Consider the following 12,705-nt stretch of genomic DNA (forward strand, 5'->3'; position numbering starts at 1 on the left):
CTATTCATCTTACTGTGTCAAGGAATAACAGAATCAAAATGGATAAAAATTGCAGTTGATTGAAACTCCTCAAACACACAGAAATGCATGAGTCCATAATGACAATTTTTTAAGTGGTCACTAGTGACAATTGCTAGGGTACTAATCTACTACTCTAAACATTTTTTTAAAAAAGAGTAATTAAATTTACTGTCTTTTATATCAAAGTGTAGTTGATAAAAGTTCTATTTTATAGATGAATTTCATTCAGTTAATAAATACAAAAGGAATAACAATGAGGAAATTACCTTTTTGCAATTCTTACTGAAATAATGTATTTAGGCAATGATCATCAATAGATACTGAAACCATTAAGTGAAGGATGGCACTACCCCAAACCCCCAAATCAATCTTAACATTACTAAAAATAGAGCAACTAGAAATTAAGTTCCTCCTGATATGATAAAATAGGAAGTACTGCACAATCTTTGAAGTAGTCTTGCTTTAAAAATTCAATGTGAATCTAATCAAGCCTCTAGATCTAATTATCACTTTACGGAAAAAATGCCAAATAAGTACAAGCTAAATAATAATATGGGGAACTAATCAGCCAAATCTAGAATATAGGGCATTCCATAGGACAAATGACCCAATTTCTCCACCACCCCCAAGAGTGGGACTGTTACAGAAGAAATTTAAGAAATATCGACATTACAATGTGTATACCTTATCTGGATTCTGATTTAAATAAACCAAGACAGTTTTGAGACAATAAGTTGGATATCAGATGATTTCAAGGAACTATTCAAAATTGGAATTAATTTTGTTAAATATTATAATGGTAGACTGATAAGTAAAAAAGCACTTATCAGTTAGAGATGCATACTAAAATATCTATAGGGGAAAAATGGTGTCTGGGGTTTGCATTAAAATGACTCGCCCTAAAAAAAAAAAATCAAGGATTTAGATTTTAAAAGATTGACAAATGCTGGTAATTTTTATTTTTTTAATTTTTAAAGGTGGATATAGTGTAATGGAGTTCATTATACCACTAACTTAAATTTTCTATATGTTTAAGAATTTCCATAATAAAAATTAAAGTAAATAAAACCTTTATTGAGCACCTACTATGTGCTGACATGGTTGCAAGCGATGGGGATTTAGAAGTCAACCAAAGAGACAAAGATCTATATTCTTTCCATCGATCTCTATGTTTGTAGATGTAAAGGCATTATCTCATTAACCCTTTCCAACAACCCTCTGAAGTAGGTACTATTATCATGACTTATCCACGGTGAAAAATTTACATAGCAAGAGGTAAAGTAATTTACCCAAAGATACACTTCTAGTAAATTTATAGAACTAAGGTCTGAGTCTAGAGATTGGTCTGTATAAAGCTTTTTAAAAGGGACCTTAGAAAAACATCTAATTCAAACTTCTCAAAGGACAAGCAAATAGAGATTGAGAGGTTACAATGTTGGCATATAAACTATAAAAAATGATTAAGGATATGTAAACTTGTTTGTGCATTTAACACACAGTAGTGACTAGAGCCCCTGCTCTTACGAAGCACACATTCTGGTAGGAAGACCAAATGAAAAGATGAATAAACAAATGAGCAAAATAATTCTTTGTGTTAAGTCCTATGGAGATTAAAAAAAAAAAGGTGAACAATGGAGAGTGACTGGGGAGGCAAATAGAGCAAGGGAGGTCAGAGAAAGCCTCTCTGAGAACGTGAAGTTGGAGCTGACATCTGCAAGACAATAAGCAACCAGTCTCAACAATCTCAGGACAGCACAATTCAGACAGAGACACAGGCAAATGCAAAGGACCTACGGTAAAAAGGAGTTTGGTATGTTTTAAGAAGCACAAAAGCAGCCAGAACATATAAAACCAAAGTAGTTACAAAGAAAACTACTGCTCACCACAAGTGTAGCTACCATCTGTCACCATACAACACTATCACAATATCATTGACTGTATTTCCTATGCTGTGACTTTTATTCCTGTGATTTATTTTTTCCAGGAACTTGAAGTCTGTATCTCCCACTCCCCTTCACCCATTTTGCCCATCCTCCCACCCCCTTTCCTCTGGCAACCATCACTTTGTTTTTAGTATTTATAAGTCTGATTCTGCTTTTTGTTTGTTTATTCATTTGTTTTGTATTTTAGATTCCACAAGAGTGAAATCATATGATATCTGTCTTTCTCAGTCTGACTTATTTCACTTAGCATAATACCCTCTAGGTCCATCCATGTTGCTGCTAATGGCATGATCTTATCCTTTGTTATGACTATGATATTCCACTGTATATCTGGAATATTATCCACATCTTCCTTATCCATTTGTTTATTGATGTACACTTAGATTGCTTCCGTATCTTGGCTATTGTAAATAATGCTGCAGTAAAAACAAAGGTGCATATATCTTTTCAAATTAGTGTTTTCATTTTCTTTGGGTAAATACCCAGTAGTGGAATTATTAGATCATATGGTTTTCCTCTTTTTAATTTTTTGAGAGACCTCTGTACTATTTTCCACAGTGGCTATACCAGTTTACATTCCTACTAATAGTACACGAAGATTCCATTTTTTCCATATCCTTGCCAACACATGTTATTTTTTGTCTTTCTGATTTTAGCCACTCTGAGAGGTGTAAGGTGCTATCTCATTGTGGTTTTGACCTGCATTTCCCTGATGATGAGTGATGCTGAGCATCTTTTCATGTGTCTATTGGCCATCTATATGTCTTCTTTGGGAAAAAGTCTATTTAGGTTCTCTGTGCATTTTTTTTTTAAGATTTATTTATTTGACAGAGCGAGAGAGAGCGTGCACAAGCAGGGTAGGGGTGCAGTGCGAGAGAGAGAATTCTGAAGCAGATTCCCTGCTGAGTGCAGAGCCCAATGCAGGGCTGGATCCCAGGACCATGAGATCATGACCTGAGCCAAAATCAAGAGTCAGCGGCCTAACCGAACTGAGCCACCCAGAGCCCCCCCCTGTGCATTTTTTATCAAATTGTTTGAAGAGTTTTAAGCAAAGAGGGTAATCTCAATTTGGTTTTGAAAAAAATCCCTCTAATGCTGAATGGAGAATAGCTTGCAAAAGTAGAAATAGGAGGGCATTGTTAGAAGTCTGGTAGCTCAGGCAAGATGTACAGTAGAGTGGAATTGGGAGATAGAAGAAAAGTAGATGATTAAGGATTCAATCTGCAAGTAGAATTGACAGCATTTGCGGATGGCTAGAATGTGCAGGATGAAAGAAAGGGAGGGTAAACGGTAACTCTAAGCTTTTTGTTTGAACACATGGATGGATAGTAATGACATTAACTGAGGTTAGAAAATTAAAGAGGACCCCGATTGGGGTTGGAGATGGAAGAGGAATGGGGAATAATCCGGAAGCAATAAGCCTTGCATATATTAAAGGTTCAATAAATGCGAGTTCCATTCCTCTTTGAATCAGTGTTTCTTCCATTATTATAAAAACAGGACAGCAAGAAGTTAAAGTTCTGTTTAGAAATAATGGCTATAAAGTCAATTATATCTCAATTAAAAATGGCTATAAAAACAAATTAAAGGTAATTATAAATAGGACATAGGAATATACTAAATGCAACAAGTTTAAAAAGTAGTAAACAGTATATAGTGTTAAATATGTTTACATTTTTAATATGGAGGAGAAAAGGCCTGGAAGGTTATACTCCAAAAAATTAGCATTTTTCTTGGCATTTGTCTTTGGGTCATGGGATTATGGTTGACATATACCACATAAAAATATACACATATCTAGTGAAAAATAATTTGCTAAAATGTTTACTCTTGTACTATCCTTATAACAAAACGTTTAAAGGTTTAAAAAGTAAATAGTAACATATCAGTATGTTTATTTATTAAACACTTACTGAATGGTTGGTCACAGAAGGATAAGGTACAGTTCTTTGTGTCAGGAAATTTATACTTTAGCTTAAGTATTAAAACCAACACAGGTGAAATAACAGCAATAAGTGCAAAACAATACTGTAACATTTTGAGTTCATATTTAAAGTGCTTGAGAAACTCTGAGCAGGGAATTCAGTGACGCCCACAGCAGTGAGCTGGAACTTAAAGGCTAAATAGAACAGTCAGAGGTAAAGGTAAAGGAAAAGAAGAAATCTAACAATGAGATAAGTCAAAGCATCCAAAGAGGTCAAGCTTAGAAAAAGGCAGAATGCTATGTAGATGACCAGCTTGAATTTTTAATATATATCTATCCTGCCTATGTCATTTTCCTGATTTTATCCCTTATTTACCTTTAAAAAATATGAGCTAAACACTGAATTTTTAGGCTAGGCATACTTAACTAAAGTTTGTTGCCTATGTTCACATTATTAGCGGATAAAATAGATTAATGTGTAATACACTTTTTAATATAAGAAACATGATAATGATAATTTGTTGAAGCTTTAATTTTTGGCATCTTTTATTTCAGTAATTCTTATGCATATCTTTTTTTAAACACCTTTTACCGTCCAGTTAATACTCAGTGAATAAATCAGAGTTAATAAATTAATCATCATAAACTGAAGAATCTGGTCACTTGCACTATGTTCCTCATCCTTTAATCCCAATACATAATTAATTCAAATCAACTGATAGCTAGTACTCAAGAATTCTTGGGTATACCTTATACAATTATTAAGAGCATCTAAGACTGACTTCAAATGTCAACATTATGAGAAATACTATTAAGCTAATCTTTATCTCTGAAGAAAAACAGACAATGAGTAAAAACTTTTGTATGAGGTAGGGAAACTGCAGATAAATTTCTTGTTTGTTTCTTTCTAACAAGGTTAACCAACTCAAAATTAGGTTCTCATAAATTCAAGAATTTTATTTTGTGAACCACAAAACTCAATGGGCTCTTTTGAAAGTTCTTTTCCACTATGTGTTAAAATTGGTGAAAAAGGTTAGAAATGATAAAACATTTAATTAGTTTTTAGATGAAAAAATTATATTAATATTATTTGGTGAGTTATAAGCTCACAGAACTTAAGTTTACAAATTCATAATTTAAGCATAATGTAAATAAAAGGTACTTCCCTGGAATCCCTAATTTAGAAGTTTATAATGCCGGGCACTAAGATCCAAGATTTCAGTGTTATTTTTTTAAAGAATACATGTTGAAACTTTAATGATCATATAACATGGCGTACTGAAACATTCCATAAAGACATGGGACATTTGGTCATATCAGACATATTGGTCTAAAAAGTAGGCCTATTCAGATGACGAAGAATAGTATTCTGCGGATCATAATTTGGGCAGAAATTTTATATCTACTATAAGCAAAATTAAAATATCTCTCTAAAATCAGATTTGGTTAGGGGTGCCCAACTGGCTCAGTCAGAAGACTATCTGACTCTTGATTTCAGGGTAGTGAGTTTGAGCACCATATTGGGTATAGAAATTACTTAAACAAATAAAACTTAAAAAAAAAATACAGGGGCGCCTGGGTGGCTCAGTTGGTTAAGTGTCCGACTCTTGATTTCAGCTCAGGTCAAGATTTTAAGGTTATAAGATTGAGCCCCACAAAGGGCTCCCTGCTTGGCAGAGTCTACCTGAGATTCTCTCCCTCTGCCCCTCACTCCACTCACACTCAAGTGCTGTGTCTCTCCCTCTAAGGTGAATAAATAAATCTTTTTTTAAGTATAAAATCAGATATAGTTAATATGATAGAACAATAAAAACAATATAATATAGAAGGTATCTACTTCATTTTAAAAACAAGGAATTTCATGCCTAGAGACATGAAATCACTTGCCATGATCATACAGCTCATTCAACGCAGAATGGAGATTAATAAGTCAAGTCTTCTAACTCTTGGGCTAGCTCTCTTTCCACTGTCTTATATTCATACACAACCTTTAAAAGAAATAGGTATTAGTTCAAAGAAACTGTTTAGAAGAGATGACATATGAAAAGTCAAACTATACATCAGGAAAGATGTTCACACTTTTTTCCCTTAAGTACAGTTGCATGTAATAATCCTTCTTGCATTCAAATGAAATAGTAATAACAATACATAGTTCTTGCTGCAACCCTTCCTAGTGTAAAATTGTCAAAATTTAAGAAAAGGCATTTAATATTGAAGGACTTTGGGAGCCTGTTCTCAAAATTTTCTCCTGTTGTTTCAATGTATCATATCATATTAAGCATATAATACTAATCAGTCATAGCTAATTCAATGAAATGTTTTCCCTACAGAATGCATCTGTGATGGATATCAAGGGGAGTGTTAAGATACAGCATTCTGTTCATTAAGCAATTCTCAGTTTGAAAAGGGGAGAGGATGGAGAAAGGACCCTTTAACAAAAAGCATAATCTTCACCATTCCTACTATAAAGAGAGTCCTATGTGGATATTTGCATATGCTGCAAATTATCAAACTTTAGAATAAACTCAGGATATATGTCCCCCCAATTTTTATCTCTGTCTGAATTATGTTACTTATGCTAGTTTTCACTAGATTCCCTTCATTGAATGAGGTCTCAGGATTAGTCTCTAGGATTCCATCAAGTATAATGTTGACTGTGGGGCACCTGGAGGGCTTAGTAGGTAGAGCGTGTGACTCTTGATCTTGGTGTTGTGAGTTTGAGCCCCACATTGGGTGTAGAGATTACTTAAAAACTAAAATCTTAAAAAAAAGAAAAAAAGTATAATGTTGATTGCAGTGAGAACTGCAAGCCCAGTTCTCACTCTTCTCTATTTGTAATTCCTAATTCAGTGAAATAGATTATCACTGACAAAACCCTCCTTGATGGAATCAAGATTATTTCAAAGAGATTCATCACTGTGTTGTTCATAATACTGACAAAAGGGGAATTAAATGCCCATTAAGGAGATGGTTTAAGTATATTATATCCATGGTCAATTAATGTATAGACATTAATCATATCTATAAAGAGTTTTAGTTTAAAAAAAACCCTTATGGGGCACCTGGATGGCTCAGTCGTTAAGTGTCTGCCTTTGGCTCAGGTCATGATCCCAGGGTCCTGGGATCGAGCCCTGCATTGGGTTCCCTGATCAGTGGGGAGCCTGCTTCTCCCTCTCTCACTCCCCTTGCTTGTGTTCCCTCTCTCACTGTATCTCTGTCAAATAAATAAAATCTTTTTAAAAAATTTTTAAAAATTAAAAAAAATTTTTTAAACCCTTATTATTAAAACAAAATATGTCTATTTTTTTTCTGTTCTCTTACTTTTTTCCCCAAAATATTCTAAATTTTCTATAATGAGCACAATTTAAGTGTTTGATAACCAGGGAAAGGAAGAGAGAAACAAAGAAAAAATGACTATGCTGTTCTTCAGATAAATCTATCAAATGTTTTATGTGATTTCCTACACTTGTCCAAGTTTTCCAAACGAGAGATCAGCTTAGAAATCCATTTTTATTACTTCATTTTTCAGATAAATTGCTCAATCATTTGGAATCATTGTATTTTACTATGAGCATTTAAATTTATTTCTTCTCACAAAGTTCAATAACTATTTAAATAACACCTGTTAAAATGTACAGATTCCACTGATGTAATGTTTCCATTGTCAGATATTGATAATAAATAATAAATAAGACCAAATATGGTCTTATTCTTGACAATTTTTCTAGAACCAGTAACACACTGATATAATTTTTGCAGCCTTATAATATATGTTTTAGTATTTGATATTGGTATTTGGTCTTTGGAGACAGACAGATTCAAACTTTTTTTTTTTTTTAAAGATTTTTTTTATTTATTTGACAGAGAGAGACAGCCAGCAAGAGAAGGAACACAAGCAGGGGGAGTGGGAGAGGAAGAAGCAGGCTCTCAGTGGAGGAGCCTGATGTGGGGCTCGAACCCAGAACGCTGGGATCACACCCTGAGCTGAAGGCAGGCGCTTAACCACTGCGCTACCCAGGCACCCCAGATTCAAGCTTTTTGACTGAGTACCTGAAGGTCCCTGGGTAAGTGTTTTAGCTTCATCCATAAAATGGGAATGTTAAAACTTACCAAGTGCTCCTTTTTTTTTTTTTTTTTTTTAGAGAGAGAGAGGGAACAAGCTCAGGGGAGGGGCAGAGGGAGAGGGAGCAGCAGACTCCCTGATGAGTAGGAAGCCCGATGCCAGACTCAGTCCCAGGACTCTGGGATTATGACTTGAGCTGAAGGCAGATGCTTAACCGACTGAGCCACGCAGGCATCCCCCAGGTGCTGTTCTTGAGAAAATAAAATAAACTACCTGTGAATTAAATAAAATGGAGTAAGAATGCTATAAAACTTTTAGCACAGTGCCTGGAACATGATAAGCCTTCAATGTATCATAAACATGATAATCTTTTTGTTCTATCCATAAGCTTTTTGCCTGGACTGTGCTATTTCCTTTACTCTAAGCTTTCATTAGCTCTTGTTTTTTAAATGCCACTGAGTCCTTTAAAATCTGTAGGACTTATTTCAGCTGCCCTGTCTTCAATTATTAACTCCATCCTGAACTGGTACTTAGCATAGGTACTTAAGAGTATCTTTATACTAAAATTTTGGTTTTGCCTCACACACTAGATTTTAAGCTAGATTGAGATAAAAAAACATATCCTATTCCTTCTATGTACCTCCTTCTTTATTCCTCATCTTCTCCAATGTACCTTCAATCATTTCCCCCTCCAATCCTTTGACAATTTATTTGGTGACATACCAAATGTCTTTACTGTGAATTTCATCATTATTATTGGTGCATAAACACATTTATAAACACATTAAAAAGACTTTAAAAAGATACAACTAAATAAAAAATTTAGATGGGTCTATCATATTTTAGATAAGCCATATAAAGCAACCTTACATTTATCTTGTTTTATTGATTACATAAAAATATTTACAATCATATTGTCTAGTTGAATAATTTTGGGAACATGCATTCAAAAGTTTAATGCAAAGATTTTGCTTGTGATTACTGACAGTGTTACTGTATCCTGGAAAGATAAGAGCCAACATTTTTGAAGTTACACAATTATACTTAGGATGGTGTGTGTCCCTAAGTTCCTCCTCTTCAGGCTTCCAAATAATGTGTCATAGTATATTTGGTATGAAGTAATTCACACCAAATGCGAATTAAAAAGATCTATTTTTGAACCAATGATATGATCCAGAAATAAAAGAAAAACACATTTTTAAAAAAGAACATAGTTAACTTCACACCAAAAATGGGAAAAACATTAATGATGACCTAGAAAGGAACATCATCTGAGTTTTAATATTATTTTCTCAAATTCTACCTCATTGTTTGTGCCATTTTTGGGGACCAATTCCAAACATTAACTTTATGAGCACAGAAAAGCTATCATATAACTCTGGTGAGGACCTAACTACATAAGTACAATTCTACAGGACCCAGATCTTTACAGCTCATTTTCACTTTCAGAATCCTGGAAAAACTCTTAAGAAGCAGAATCTAACCTTCTGTAAATTGATTATAAAACTAAGTAAATTATAATTTTTGGTCCACTTAAAATGGAAAATGGGCAAATATCTGAGCATAAAAAGAAAAAAAATTTTTAAACATTGATTCCAAATACACAAGAACCTACATCTTGGTTTCTAATATTATTCTCCACTCAAACAAGCCAAGACTCCTTGGAAAAATGGCTGAGTTTAAGGCCGAGGGCAAGGAAGGAATAAGATGATCTTGGATCAGCTTATTATGACACAAAGTTTAAAAAATGCCTTAAGGGGCGCCTGGGTGCGTCAGTCATTAAGCGTCTGCCTTCGGCTCAGGGCGTGATCCCAGCGTTCTGGGATCGAGCCCCACATCAGGCTCCTACGCTGGGGGTCTGCTTCTTCCTCTCCCACTCCCCCTGCTTGTGTTCCCGCTCTTGCTGGCTGTCTTTCTCTGTCAAATAAATAAAAATAAATAAAAATTTAAAAATTAAAATAAAAAAATTAAAAATGCCTTAAAAAATGATGGGGCCAGGTGGTCTGGGTGGCTCAGTCATTAAGCATCTGCCTTTGGCTCAGGTCATGATCCAGGGTCCTGGGATTGAGACCCCATCAGGCTCCCAGCTCAGCGAGGAGTCTGCTTCTGCTTCTCTGTCTCCCTCTGCCTGCGGCTCCCCCTAACTTGTGCTTGCTCTCTGTCAAATAAATAAAATCGTTAAAAATAAATAAAAAATAAAAAATGATGGGGCCTTATCAAAAGAATACAGGAACCAACCTGAAGGGTACAAACCTAGGACAATTTGTGCATGAAAACCATTAATTAAATAGTACTGAAGAAAAAAGAAAGTGGAATAAATTAGTGTATAGCTCAGATAGACAAGACAGGGAAGCTCTTTATTGCTTATAGTAAAATGTCAACTGACTGGTAAAGGTAGAGGGTATTTGGAGATGGGAAATAATCATTTTACAAACCATCATAATAAAAATTGGCACAGGCAAGAATCATCACTAAATGCTAAATCTAGGGGGGCATGATTAGTGATTTAATAGAATGTTTGCATTGTCTTAAAGTGTCTTCCCACAGATTGTTCATTAGTTGCAAGCAAAAAACCAGCAACTGTAGAATGCAAATATCTGGCAATCACCTGACCAAGTTACCAAATTAACATAACAGATGGACACCATTATAAGAAACACACTTTGGGACACCTGGGAGGCGCAGTCGGTTAAGTGTCTGCCTTCAGCTCAGGTCATGATCCCAGTGTCCTGGGATCAAGTCCAGCATCAGGCTCCTTGCTCAGCAGAGAGCCTGCTTCTCCCTCTCCCTCTGCCTGCTGCTCTGCCTACTTGTGCTATCTCTCTGTCAAATAAATAAATAAAATCTTAAAAAAAAAAACAACAAAAAAAAAACAGTATTTCAAATGTTGGTAGTACTCCAACTGCTGATGCATAATCTGAATCGAAAGATAAGATACATTGGAAAAAACACACAATAATGAATATTCTGTTAAAAGGGGACATGGGACCTACATTATTAAAAAATGTCAATGTTGTAAGACAAAAGGTGAGCCATTCCAGATAAAAAGACACAAAGAGAAATGATAATTAAAAGCCATATGTGATTTTAAACTGTACTGGAGAAGAAAAAAAGGGAGACCTACAAAGAACACAAGCAAAAGTTGTATTTATTTAGGTGCTCTGATGTTGGGTACATAAATATTTACAATTGTTATATCTTCTTGATGAGTTGACGACTTTATCACTATATAATGAGCTTTTTTGTCAATCATTACAGTTTTCAGGTTGGGGTGCCTAGGTGGCTCAGTCAGTTAGGCGTACCACTCTTGGTTTGGGCTTAGGTCATAATCTCAGGGTTGTGAGATCGAGCCCACATCGGATTCTGCATTCAGTGGGGAGTCTGCTTGAGATTCTCTCTCTCTGCCCCTCTGCTCATTTGCAAGAGGCTCTCTCTATATATAATAAATAAGTAAATCTTAAAAAAAATGAAGTCTATTTAGTCTGACAAGTATAGCTACTATAGCTTTCTTTTGGATTCCGTTTGCAGGGCATATTTTTTTTCCTCTCCCTTCTCTTTCCGTCTGTGCCTATCTTTAAAGCTACAGTGAGTCTCTGGTAGGTACATTTAGTTGGGTCTTAGTCTTTTTAATCCATTCAGCCAACTAAATCTTTGGATTAGAGAATTTACTCTGGCTACATTTGAAGTAATTACTGATCAGTTTGTACTTACTAATGCCATTTTGTTCCTTGTTTTCTGGATATTCTGTAATTCCGTTGTTCCTTCCTTCTTCCCTTGCTCTCTTTCTTTGTGACTTCATGGTTTTCTTTAGTGGCATGCTTGGATTCCATTCTCTTTATCTTTTCTATATCTACTAAAGGTTTTTGCTTGTGGTTACCATGAGGTTTGCATAAAACAATTTATAACAGTCTATTTTAAGTTGATAACAACTTACATTAGAACATATTCTAGGCTTTACATTTTTACTCCCCCCGTACCTAATTTATGTGTTTTGAGGTCGTAATTTACATCTTTTTTTAAATCTTATGTATCCATTAATAAGTTTTTGTAGTTATTTACTAGTTTTGTCTTTTTTAAAAGGATTTTATTTATTTATTTATTTATTTATTTATTTATTTATTTATTTATTTATGTATTTACTTGAGAGAGAGAGAGCGAAAGAGAAGGAGCAGAGGGAGAGGTACAAGCAGACTCTATGCTGAGCATGGAGCTTGACATGGGGCTCGATCTCATGACCCTAAGTTCACGACCTGAACTGAAATCAAGAGTCAGACACTCAACCAAGCCACCCAGGTGGCCCATTATTTTTGCCTTTTAATCCCTTCATACTAGACTTTATAAGTGATTAACTCACCATCTTTACATTAGATATTTTTTACAAGTAAGATATATACTTTAATATGTTTCCCTGTTATTAATTAGTACCCTTTCATTTCAGCTTAGCTCCCTTTAACATTCCTTATAAGGCCAGTCTAGTGTGATAAGCTTCTTTAGCTTTTGTTTGTCTGGAAAACTGTTTATGTCTCCTTCAATTCTGAAGGACGGCTTTGCCAGTAGAATATTCTTGGTTGAATGTATCTTGCCTCTCCTTACTGGCCCACAAAGTTTTTGCTGAGAAATCTGCTCATAGGCATGGGGGATCCCTTGTATGAACAAGTTACTTTTCTCTTCCACTTTTAAGATGCTCTCCTTGTTCTTAACTCTTGACACTCAATTATAATGTGTCTTGGTGTTGGTGTTTTTGGGCTCATCTT

General features: G+C 34.9%; 1 protein-coding gene across 6 annotated transcripts in view; it reads right to left on the reverse strand.

The window, feature by feature from the left end:
- The window catches only part of SBF2 (SET binding factor 2), a 453,500-nt gene that overhangs the window by 248,520 nt on the left and 192,275 nt on the right, over positions 1 to 12,705 (reverse strand). The gene's annotated exons all lie outside the window — the stretch shown is intronic.

Source organism: Ailuropoda melanoleuca, chromosome 8, assembly GCF_002007445.2.
Source record: "Ailuropoda melanoleuca isolate Jingjing chromosome 8, ASM200744v2, whole genome shotgun sequence".
NCBI classification, from domain to species: domain Eukaryota; kingdom Metazoa; phylum Chordata; class Mammalia; order Carnivora; family Ursidae; genus Ailuropoda; species Ailuropoda melanoleuca.